The 12359-nt window shown below is 48.4% G+C and overlaps 1 long non-coding RNA gene across 1 annotated transcript in view; it reads right to left on the reverse strand.

Annotated features, from left to right (window-relative positions):
• Positions 1-253: 253 nt before the first annotated feature.
• Positions 254-12359, reverse strand: part of LOC135361649 (uncharacterized) — a 30408-nt gene continuing 18302 nt past the window's right edge. Inside the window, exon 3 of the long non-coding RNA XR_010405338.1 lies at positions 254-1746. This is a non-coding gene — a long non-coding RNA (uncharacterized LOC135361649). The remainder of the gene's footprint in view (positions 1747-12359) is intronic.

Below are 12359 nucleotides of genomic sequence, written 5' to 3' on the forward strand. Positions count from 1 at the left end.
GGAATGGGCGTCGGTGCCTCTCTGAGCAGGGAGGGCGGTGGGGCTAACTTGATTTTAGGGGCCGAAGGCTCTTTGCTCTTGGAATCCCATGAGGCCATGGCTGATGGTGCCCAGGATGTATGCACACGTGGTGGGTGCGATTCCTGCACTAAACAGCTGTGTGTGTGTGTAGACCTCAGTGAGCCAAGTGCTTCCGTGACTTCATCCCCTGCAGATCAGAGACTTCTATACTCTGTATTCAGGGGCCCTGGGATCAAAAACCATGTTCACATTCAGGCTCTGTCACACACTTGCCTTGTGAGAGTTTCTCCTATCAGTCACACGGGACTGATTATACCTACTTCCTGCGAGTATTTGGGGGGTTAAATTAGATGAAGGAGGGGAGATGCCTTGTACATAGTAAGTGCTCAAGAAGTGGCAGTGGATTTTTTTTTTTTTTAAAGATTTTATTTATGTATTTGACAGAGACAGAGAGCGAGCACAAGCAGGGGGAGCGGCAGGCAGAGGGAGAGGGAGAAGCAGGCTCCCCGCTGAGCAGGGGCTCAATCCCAGGACCCTGGAATCATCACCTGAGCCAAAGGCAGATGCTTCACCGACTGAGCCATTGGATTTTGAGTTGTTAATGGGCCACCCTTGGCTTGGTCTCAGAAGCAGCACCACTACAAAGAGCCCCTTAGGAGGGGCTGATGCTTCATTATGAAGGAAACTGTCCCATGAACAAGCCAATATAACAAAGTGGGGTTTTCCCAAAAGGAATGAAAAGCCCCCTGGATTAGGAAATGGAGCTGAGCTTGGGACCAGGAGGAAGGGGGGGCCTCTGCCCTGGGGAGAGGAGGCGAGGCAGGAATCCTGGGCAGTGGCTGGCTCTTGGACACACCCCGGAAAAGGATGAAGCGCCCAGGGCCACAGAGCAGTTTGTTGGAACCCCAAGGAGACTGAGTGGGGTGTGAGCATGGCCTGGGTGGACTGTGCCTTTGCCACAGCCTGAGGAATCGCTGCTCACAGGGAGCTGTGAGGACAGAGTCCCACTTGAGCAGCCTTGAACTGTCCTGGTCTGCAGGACGCTGTGTCGCTTCTGCAACAGCTTCGGGGAGTGGGGCCCTCCTGCCCTGCACAGGCTGTCCGAGTCTCAGCAGGGGTGGCCGGGAGGACCGGGTCACTGATCAGCGTGGTGGACGGCCACTGTCTGCTCAGCTCAGCGCGCGTTCCTTCTCCTTTGCTCACGGGGCCGTGCTCCTGACCCACTGAGCCTGGGACTCTGGCGGAGTGGCCCAGCTTAGTTCCGCAGGGTGGGCGCCCGGCTGTGGTGACTGGTTTGGGACAGGATCAGACTGCAGTCGCACCAATCACAGCCCTTCCCCGGGTGTTTTCTCACTGGAATTGGTGGGAAGAGCTTATTTCTCCTTCTCATATCCAACGTTATACTGAAGCCACCAGGGAGAGTCGGAGATGAGAAACAGTGAGAAGCTTTCAAGATGCAGGCAGGGAAGCCACGCTCCAGCCCGTGTCTCCCATAGCTCGGCGCTGGGAGGCCACAAGCCCATTGCGTTTACACTACTGGGAGCTAGGTTCCTGTTTTTGGCAACCAAAGGAACTTTGAAAGACGCACCAGCGTTCCCAGGAGTTCGGTGTTGGGTGGGCGTGGGGAGGATCTCGAAAAAATAATGAATTTGCTTTCTTAGGAAGCGCTCAGAGTGCCTTACAAATTGAAGAGATGGAACCTTATTTGTTAGTGAGGCAGGACTCCTGGGGTGAACAAGAAAGGAATCTGATTAATGACTTGTAGATGCTATTTACATTCAGTGGCAGACACTCTTGGCTGTCTGTTCAGTCATTTCCAACAGCCTCTCCCCTTGGGGAAGCTGAGCTTCCCCAACTCTCAGCCGTTAGGGGGCCACATGACCTGGTCCTGGGCAACAGGACAGAAGTCTCTGCTGGTGGGGGTTTCATGGTTTGATATTTTTTCTTCTATTATAACTTGCCTCAAATAATTTTTAGAACTTAGTGGATGTATAAAAATAATGAAAAAGTTAAATTTTTTAAAAATATTTTATTTATTTATTTATTTGAGAGAGAGAGAATGAGAGAGAGCACATGAGAAGGGTTAGGGTCAGAGGGAGAAGCAGACTCCCCGCCGAGCAGGAAGCCCAATGCGGGACTTGATCCAGGGATTCCAGGTGCCCTAGATTTTTTTATTATAGACATTTCTAGTTTCTTTTTATTCTGGATAAAATAAACATAAGTAGGGGTGCCTGGGTGGCTCAGTTGGTTAAGCGTCTGCCTTTGGCTCAGGTCATAATTCCAGGGTCCTGGGATGGAGCCCCGCAGCGGGCACCCTGCTCAGTGGGGAGCCTGCTTCTCCCTCTCCCTCAGCCTGCTGCCCCCCCTGCTTGTGCTCACTTGTCTGTCATATAAATAAAATCTAAAAAAAACTAAAACAGAACATAAGTATCAAACGTTCCAAGATAATTTACAGGGTAAATGAAAGAATACAGAATATGGGGGCGCTTGGGTGGCTCAGTTGGTTAAGCATCCAACTCTTGATTTCAGCTCAGGTCATGATCTCAGGGTGGTGAGACTGAGCCCCTGATACTCCTCCTAGGAGGCAAGAGATTTCATTCATCCTTCATTTGACACACACTGATCTAGATCTGGGGACTCAAAGATCTACAAGATGCACTTCCTGCCCTGGGAACTCAGTGCTGGGGAGACAGACACAAGAATAGATCATTGTATACTCTGATGTAAGCGGCATGACAAAAATAGGCTCAGGGTGTTATGGGAGCACAGTGAGGGCCAGAAGGCTTCCCAATGGCCGTGACACTGGCGCTGAGTGGTCAGGGAGATCTGGTCAGGGCAGAGGAAGGGCACGCCAGAGGAGGGGACTGCACGTGCAGAGGTATAAAGGTGAGAGGCAGTGGGGTGGGGGCACACTCTGTGGGAAGGCAGGGCCCATCTGGAGGGCCTGGGACTGCGTGTGGGGAGCGTGGTCTCTATCCTACAGGAGACAGTGGGGAGCAGGGAAGGCCACATGGAAATCTGTGCTGTAGGTAGATCATGGAGGCTGGTGGAACTGGGATTTGGGGATCACAAACCTGGGCACAGGGAGACAATGAGAAAGCTGCTGCAAGGGTCGGGGGGGGGCACTCCTGTGAACCAGGAGCCCCTAGAAGGCATTTACTTCCCATCTGTGCTCTGGCGTGAGCAGCTCTGGCTTTTCCAGTTCCTTGTTCAGAAACAGACCTCCTGATCGATGGTTCCGGACCTCTGAAAGCATCGGTCCACACAGCCATTTGATTGCTCCTGGAAGTTTTTTTGCTATTTTCATAGAATGGATATCAAAATTCATTTTGATCAAAGTACTTCATTAGCTTTTGACTTTCAGTGAGCAGAAAAGAGTCACCATTTAATGAAGAACCTTTTGTTCTGTCAGCTAATATCAAGTAAGGAGCTTCTAAGGAGAAATCCTGATTATACAATCATGAATAATCATGATGGAGATAAAAAGAGGGAAGGAACAGAGGAGTCCAGTGTGCTAGCATGAGCTCTCTGTTGAGCTAATTTCTTGAGAGGATGGATAAAATGTAGAGGAAGGAAAGCATCATCATAGATGAATCCTGGAACACGACACAATCCTGAAAAATACCGTCAGGAAGACCATGCTGTGGTTTGCCGGAAACCCTAAGGAAAACAAAATCGGCCTTTCCGGTATCTCTCGGAGCAAGAACGAGGGGGTGGACCAAGGCAGTGAGCACAGCCCTGAGAAGTCCCCTACACTCCCTGTCATAGACGGAAGAGCGGCCACCATGCACCTCATGTCAGCAGCACACAGGCTCCTGGCAAGCTCGGCCCTGTAAGGGCCTGGGGATGGGAAGCTGGACATGCCAGTGATGCGGGTGGGGGCAGGGGGCCACCGGCCCGGGCACACACTCATACTTCCACGTGGCAGGACTGCAGCTTCGACAACTAGAGGGAATTTTTAACCTTTTGGAGGTATTCAGGTCCTGTGGTTGCCGAGACAAATGATCACAACCGGGGGCGGGGGGGGGGGGGCTTAAAACAAGACATTTCTTCTCTCACAGTCCTGGAGGCCAGAGTCAGGCATCAAGGTGCGGCAGGACCGTGATCCCTGCACAGACTCTACGGGAGGATCCTTCCCGGCCTCTTGCAGCTTCTGCTGGCTCCAGGCCTTCCTTGGCTTGTGGTCACCTGCTCCCACTCCAGCCCCTGCCTCTGTCCTCATGGGGCCACCTCCGCTGTGTGTGTCTCTTTAAGGACACTTGTCACTGGATTGAGGGCCCACCTGGCTAATCCAGGATTATCTCATCTCAAGATCCTTCATTACATCTGCAAAGACCCTTTTCCCAAATCAGGTGACACTCATAGGTTTCAGGGATTCGGATGTGGACATACCTCTTTTGGGGCCAGGATTCAACCCACAATGGGATCATAAACCACTTGCAGAATCTGAGGAGAGCCAAGGACTGTGAACCCCGTCACTGCTGGAAGCCAAGGCTGAGACAAGGGTTCCTGTATACGTAATTTATGGAGGGAGCGCTCCAAGGAGAAGGGGAGTGAGGAAAGCAAGCTAGGGCAGGAGGCAAAAGCTGAGCAAGAAGTGGCCTCAGGGAGGACTAGCTTCTGCCTGATCTCCTGAGCTGCCCTGGACCCTGCATTGCACTAGAGCTGTTCCTACCTGGAGGCAAGGGGTGGCCTCTGTACCCCAAGTCAGTCAATTTCCCCTGGTGGGGGGCAGGTATAGTCTCTCTGGCCAGGAGCTCCCTGTAGGCCAAGGAGGATTCATCAAAGAAGTGGGTAGGAACACTCACAGCAGCGCCTGGGGGTGGGTTAAAGGGATCTGGCCGAGGACCCACAACATCTGCTGCAGACTCTCTAGAAAAATCACACACACACACCCCATTCAATCTCAGGGACTCCAGACACCCTCTAAAGCCATGGACTCCAGGTTAAGGACCTGTGACCACTGCCGACCTAACACTTCTGGCCTCTCATCCCACCTTGCCCCCTTTCCTCCTCTCCCAGAGGAAATGATGGGTGATGTCTGGGAGGTGGATGGAGCACACTCAAACCAATCCTCTTCTGACTGCCCTCCTGCAGAGCAGGCATCCCGCCCTAAGGAGGGGCCCACCCCAGGGTGAGTGAGATGAATTCAAAGGAAAGTCCCTTTGGCCACAGATGCACAGCCCTTTCTAATCAGCTTTTCAGTAATAAAGCTATTAGCTTAATCTCCACCTGTCCAACTCCTACCTCTCTCAAGCAGTTCTGAGTCCAGGCAGGGAAACAAGAGGATATTTACAAACCTCCTAAGACCCCAAGTCATGTCATCAAAGACAGTGGCCCTCAAAGTATGATCTGTGGGCTGGTGGCTAATTTTCAAACTGCTGCCCGACGGCTCGCCCCAGGACGTGATCAACGCTCTGCCTCTTCACTGGGAAAGCTTGCTACCAGAACAGTCAGCTGACCTTGACAGCGTGCACTGTGATGCAGAAGACTCCCATTCCCGTGCAAACTCGCCTCCTTGCGGATCGGCACTTTGAGCAGCAATGACAGAGGCCGCTGTCAACAAACCTGGGATGCTGAGCCCAGAGAGGCTGATGAGACAGGTGGGCCTGACCTGAAGGGCTCTCATCTGAAATACGGAGGACGGGATAATGGGCATAAGTAAAAAAGAGACAACATCTGACTCCAAATAATGCAATGGTAACAAAATGATTAATGGGTGACTGTTCAGAGTCTTCACCACAGCTGCTGTGTTGCTGGCTGGGCTCTTGGAGGCCTCACCAGGGCAACGGGCAGGTGCCACGGCCGTACGGGGAAGGACGCAAAAGTACTTGTGGGGAAGAACAGTGGAGACAAGGGGAGGCGGTCGAAGGGGAAGTCCTGTGGGCCAGATGTGGGCGTGGGAGGGGGGGCTGGTGTGGTTTGGAGAGCAGCTACCATCATGGGGGGGGGTGAAACTAAGTGGAGTTGGAACTGCCATGGAGGGTCCCTCACCAGCCTGGGCCCCTTGGCAGGTCCTAGCAATGTGCTCATGTTTTTGTAAATTCTGAAAAATTCAGCTATTTCACCGCAAATGGCTAAGACCACGGTCTCTTTCTGTTCCATTTCCACTTCTCCTGTCGGATGGCTACAGTTAGTTTAGGTGTAGTGGGCTATTGTGGACGTGGCTCAGTGGCTTCTCTGTGTAGCCAAGGGTGTGGGGCCAGAGGTTTCAGGGATGTGAATGGGCCCCAGGGCACTTGGCAACAGAAGTGTGTGAGAAGTTGGGGAGAAGCAAGGTTTGAAACCCACGAAGCCAGAAGGTAGCTGGTGGAAAATGCTCCCGGTTACCAGAGGTGTGAGATGTAAGTGGATTCAATTCTTACCAATGCCTAATCAGGACAGAAGATCCCTTCTGTTAGGAATATACTCCGTAACGCAGTGACCGCAACTATAAACACACCACACATTTTTTATTCTGCTGGGAATTACAGGAAATAGATTTGATCAGAATTCTCGTGTCCTATGCAAGAACCAGTAGCAATACTGCAAGGAGCCAAGTGCATCCGTGTGCAAAGTCCTGTGTCTTCTACATCCTACGTCTACTGGAATGCAAATATTTGTACCCGATGCACCTGATCCTGATGCGGCCCGGCACGCGACACTACCCCAGCAGCAGCAAAACCACCTCAGAAACAAGTGCTCTGTGACAGAGCCCCCACACATTGTCATTAGTAAGTCAACATATTATAAGAACGATTTGATTACAACAACGTGGTGCACTACAACACAGTGGCCGAGACACATCTGAATCTGGAGGTCTTAATTTCAGATACATTTTGTATATTCTTTCTGAATTACTGATCACATCTCCCAGCCAATGACTGGCAAGCCATGGTAGCTAAGGGCCCTGTCTTTTCTGGGTAATCCCTAGTCAATGACTGAGCCAGACAGCAGTACAAGGGTCTAGCCATTTCCCCCTGACCCAGGACCTCTCCATCAAGGATCTGCTCTAGAGCTCCCTCCTGGGCTGGCTGAGACTCTGCCAGGCCTGCACTGCTGTCTGATGGTACCCTCTTTCCTTCACAGGTGTTATTCTTCAATAAACCTTTTGTACTCCGAACTCCTCAGCATCTGCTTCCCGGAGAGCCCAATCTGTGGCACAATTACAGACCAAAATACAATCTCATTTTTCAGCTCTGTGACATGTACTAGTAAGAACTTAGGAAAGATTAACTTGGAATATGTATTAGTCAGATATTGACACAATAATGCCGGGTAACAAACCACCACAGAAGCTCAGAAGTATACAATAAGCATTTATTTCTTGTGCATGCAAAGGAGAGTTAGCTGGGGCTGTTCTGCTTCAGGCTGCAGGCCTCTGGAGCAGCTCTGTTGCATGTGTTGCATTCTGGGACCTGGGCTGAAGTTATCAGAGGGAAGCTCTTATCCTGGCAGATTACTGGAGGGTAAGAGTGCAAGCTCACATGCCTATGTACAAGCGCATTTCAAGCCTCTGCTCATAACATGTTCACTAGCACTGACTAAAGCAAGTCGCATGGCCAAATATGACACGAAGGGGTAAAGAATGACTTGAGGCCCTGAGGCCACGGCAAAGGGATTGGGTGTATACTGCTATTAAGGGGACTGATAATTCACCTATTGCCAGTAACTGTTCGTCAAATTGGTGTAAGACTCGACATAACCATACTTAGGCAGCTCATACTTCCCAGTTACGCATCCGTTCTGGAATACTGTTAATGTTTATTTACAGGGCTTTCTCTGGGGTTAAGGCACATATAGATGTAGAGATAACTGGATAATTATAAGATTTCTGGGGACTCGTGAAGATAATTCAGATTAAAAGGTTTTCTGGATATGCAAAGGCAAAATCTAATGCTCTCCTATTATAATGTCATATAAATACTGAATATGCTTCCTAGTTCAGTGGAATCTGATTAACACTTTAGGTGTAACATACACTGTGAATCTGTATTGCTGTTAAATACCTGTTTCAGGATATATGCATTTAAACCACTTTATTGAGGTATGTTTGACATACAGAATGCTGTACTTATTTAAGTTTTTTGGGGGGAGGAGGGGCAGAGGCAGAGAGAAAGAGGATCCCAAGCAGGCTCCCACCGTGGAACCCCACATGGGGCTCGATCCCACAATCCTGAGATCATGACCTGAGCCGAAATCAATAGTCGGACGCTTAACTGAGCCACCCAGGCAGAAATTGTTCTAAAAAACATATGATGAAAAATAACAGTCCCTGCCCCACCACCGCCTTTCCTCTACCCTGCTACACACCGGCAACCACTCACTCTTCCAGCAGTTTCCAAGTCATAGGCCTACACAGCTATTTTGTAAATGACCAATTGATACTACTGACTCCTGTTACGGCAGATGAAGATTTAGCTCTTTCACCACCAACAACCCCGGAGTCTGCTTCCCCATCCTCTCATAGCTTATGATAAACTTTGGCTAAATCAATAATCAGTGTTTACATTATCAAGCACATGTAACAATTGCTCAATGATGAGCCAGGAAGTTTGCCATTACATGCCCCCTACTCTTTCTTCCAGTTTCTTCCAGTAACTTCCAGTTATTCTGTTATTCTTGGTATTCTGCTTTGTGTTTATGTTTGCATTGTTTTTGTTTCATAAAAAATTTCCCTAAAGTCTCCAACAGATCCTTCAATTACCTATCAATGTAATATTTTCAGAACACTTAAATGCAGTGGCTCGCCTACTAATTTCCTGGAACCCTCCTTCCCACAGCCTTGCGTCCTTCCGCTCCAACTTAGGCCTGTTGCACATCCTGGTGATTCCTTTCACCGCTTTCCTCAATTAGAATCCTTATTTCCTAGATCCCATGTCTTCCTCTTTCTTGGTTTAGCCCTGGTTTTGCAGAAGCACCTTCTCTGGGGTACATGGCAAATGCTGGCAAGGATGCTGTAGACGTGTCCACTCGTGCAGCTGTTCTGGAGAGCCATCTGGCAGTTCAATCAAATGAAGAATACACGTAAACGCTCTGACCTAGCAGTCTTGCTCCAGAGCACATATCAAAGGCAAATGCTACATGAGTCCATAAGAGGACACGTATGAGGATGGTCCCCGTAATGCTGTTTATGTGTTTGTGTGCATAGACTTCTGATTTCTGTAGGTAACTGTTTACCTTATCACTTCACTGAGTTCTCCTAATAGCAGTGTTTTAGTTGATTCTCTTGGGTTTTCTAAGTACTTGATCATACCATCAATAAATAGCGGAAGTTTTACTTCCTCTTCTCTACTTTTTATAGATCTAATTTCTTCCTCTTGTCTGATTGCTTTGGTTAATACCTTCAGTACAATGCTAATTGGTGGTAGAGACAGAAATTCTTGTCCTGACTTTAGAAGGGCTATGGGCCATTACATTTCATTTAATTTTTATTACACATTGGATTTCTTTTTTACTTTTTTTTTAAATGTAATTTCTATACCCAACATGGGGCTTGAACTCATCACACCAAGAGTCGCACGCTCTACTGACTGAGCCAGCCAGGTGCCCCTCATTATTACTGTATTTTTAACTTTCTTTTTAAATTGTGGAATGACTCATACACACATATAAACATACAAAAATGTGTGTGTAAAATACATATGTATTATCAAGAAGACTAAGAATAAAACCAATACCGGTGTCCTATTCACTCAGGTTAAGAAACAACATTATTAGGTCTTGGAAGTTCCCTGGGAGCCTCCCCCTAAGGTAGCTGCCATCTTGTCTTTTGGGTTATCATTTTGTAGTAGATGGGGGTGGGGTGGGGATAATGGGCTATAACAAAGATATTCAAGGATACTGAGTTAGAAGGGTGCCTGGGTAGCTCAGTCAGTTAAGCAGCTGACTCGATTTTGGCTCAGGTCATGATCTCAGGGTCCTGGGATCGAGCCCCGTGTTGGGTTCCGTGCTCAGCAAGGAGTCTGCTTGAGGATTCTCTCCCTCTCCCTCTGCCCCACCCCCCAGCTCACTCTCTGTCAAATAAATAAATCTTAAAAAAAAAAAAAGATACTGCATTAGAAAATGAAGAAGTGTTTCTTTTTCACATCTAGACCCATGTGAACAGTCCAGGCTGGTGAGCGGCTCCTGCTCTAAATGATCATTCAGGGAAACAGATCCCTCCTATCTTTGTTTTCTGTCGCTAGGATGTTTTACTGTCTGTGTGGCCGAAGCTGTCATCGGCACTTCTGGGTGCCAGCCAGCTATAAAGGGGAAAGAAATAATGGGAAAGGCACCCTAAAGTCTTAGACCCAGACCCGGAAGCAGCACATCACTTCTACTTAGGCTCCAATAGCAAGACTTTTGTCACACGGCCATCCACATGCTGCTCAATTACAACTCTGTTACCAGGGGGGATGGGCAGAATGGGTTTGGGGAGACAAAATCCATCACTCATTCCCTTGACTTCCTTTGTGGTTTTACCACCTTCATGTGTACCCCAACGGTATCTTTCAGTAAACAGAACGAAAACTAAACGGCATGCGTGTATCTACCTATGTAAGGAAAAGGCAACACTACCACTATTGGACTGAAGGCTTCCAGGAAAATAGAACTAAATAGAGGTTCTCCATCACAGGCTGGCTTCCGCTTCCCTAACTGCTTACAGGACCCCTTCCGGGTAAGAGCAGGGGACAACTATGCAGGAGGGCTCACACAGCAAGCCCAAGAGTGCTCTCCTTAGAAAGGTCTACTTGCTCCCAAGGTTGGACCTTGGCTGGTATCTGGGGACTTGGATTTCAGGGGGGTTCCCACCATTCCCTTAATGATAAGAGTGACCCTCTGTGTGTAAACTGCAGCAAACATTATAGTTTATGCTGAACATTTGCTTTCCTTCTGGGACTGGGTCAGTCTGGTATGTGCCTATATGGCTGGCCTCCAATAAAAACCCTGGGTGCTACATCTGTAATGGATTAGCACAAATTCGGTGCTGGAGGAATTAAGCATGCCCTGTGTGACTGCACTTGGAGGATTCCTGGGTCACACCTGATTTCCCCTAGACTTTGCCCATAGCCTTTCTCCTTTGTTGACTGTGTGTCCATTCACTATAGTCAAGCAAAACCTTGAGTACAACTACGTGCTGAATTCTGAACCTGGGGGTGGTCTGGGAGAACCTTCACAGTAAGGTTATGAAACGTGGGAAACACAGGGGTCACCACAGATGGAGCATTTGGCTGGACTAAAGTGTGGGTCAGGTTGAGTGTGTCTCTCAGGAATAGTGCCAAGATGAGTGGGATTTGCTGTACTTTCTGCTGCTTAGTTCATCCTGCCCTACCTCCTGCTCTCAGGAGGGGGTCAGAGCAGAATATTTCGATGGTGTAAAATGAAGGTTCTCAGCTAATGCTGGTGGCAGAGAATTCATTAGTACAAGGTCTAGGCAAACCAAGTAAAGAGGAGATTCTGGGCCAGGACAACCAAGGCACTCTGACCCTAGAAAAAATGGCATGGCAATGGCAGTGGGCATCGGTACCTGCTCCAGTCTGAACTGGGTGCCCTTTACGTCTGATGCACAACTATTATCACCACCTTCCTGGTGGTTCCCTATGCCTTTCCCTCTTATTTCCTATACTGCTTGCCTCTCTTGATTTGGTGGAGCAAATCCTTTCATGGCTTCCTGAGAGAGGGTCCACGGACGGTAAATTGTTTGAGACCTTACCCATCCAAAAATGTCTTTATTCTAACCCCATACTTGATTGATAGGTTTAGTTACAGGCTGGAAGAAACTTTTCCTCAGAATTTTGGAAGTATTTCTCCACTGTTCTCTTTCGTTCAGTGAATTTTTATTGAGAACCTAATACATGCCTGGCACTGCTCTAAGCACGTGGGATACATCAGTGACTAAGAAAAAGAGTCCAAGAGCTTATGTTCCAGACTGAGTTCTGGCTTTCGGTGTAGTTGCTGAGAAGTCTAAAGGCAATCTGATTTCTAATCCTTTGTACGTGACATTTTCTCCGCCAGCTTGCGGGATATTCTCTTTATTCCAAGCGTTCAAAAAGTTCACAGTGTTGTGCCTTGTATGGATTTATTTTCATCCATTCTGCTGGGTACTTGGTGGGCTCATTTGTTCTGTAGACTCATGTCCTTCAGTTCTGGACATTTTTCTTGAACATTCTGTAGAGGATTTCCTCGTCCAGTGTTTGGATGCTGGACTTCTCTCTCAGGGTGGCACTCTTTCTTATCTCTAGTTCTCCTAAGATTCATCTTGTTGCTCTTCCTGGGAGCTTTGCTCAATTTTCTTTTCCAACCCTTCTAGTGTTTTTATTTCTGCTACCCACGTTTTTAATATCCAAGAGATTTTTTTCTTATAAAAATGTCATCCT

Source organism: Mirounga angustirostris, unplaced genomic scaffold (genome assembly GCF_029215605.1).
Source record: "Mirounga angustirostris isolate CCGP_5_RB_7025 unplaced genomic scaffold, mMirAng1.0.hap1 SCAF_9, whole genome shotgun sequence".
NCBI classification, from domain to species: Eukaryota; Metazoa; Chordata; class Mammalia; order Carnivora; family Phocidae; genus Mirounga; species Mirounga angustirostris.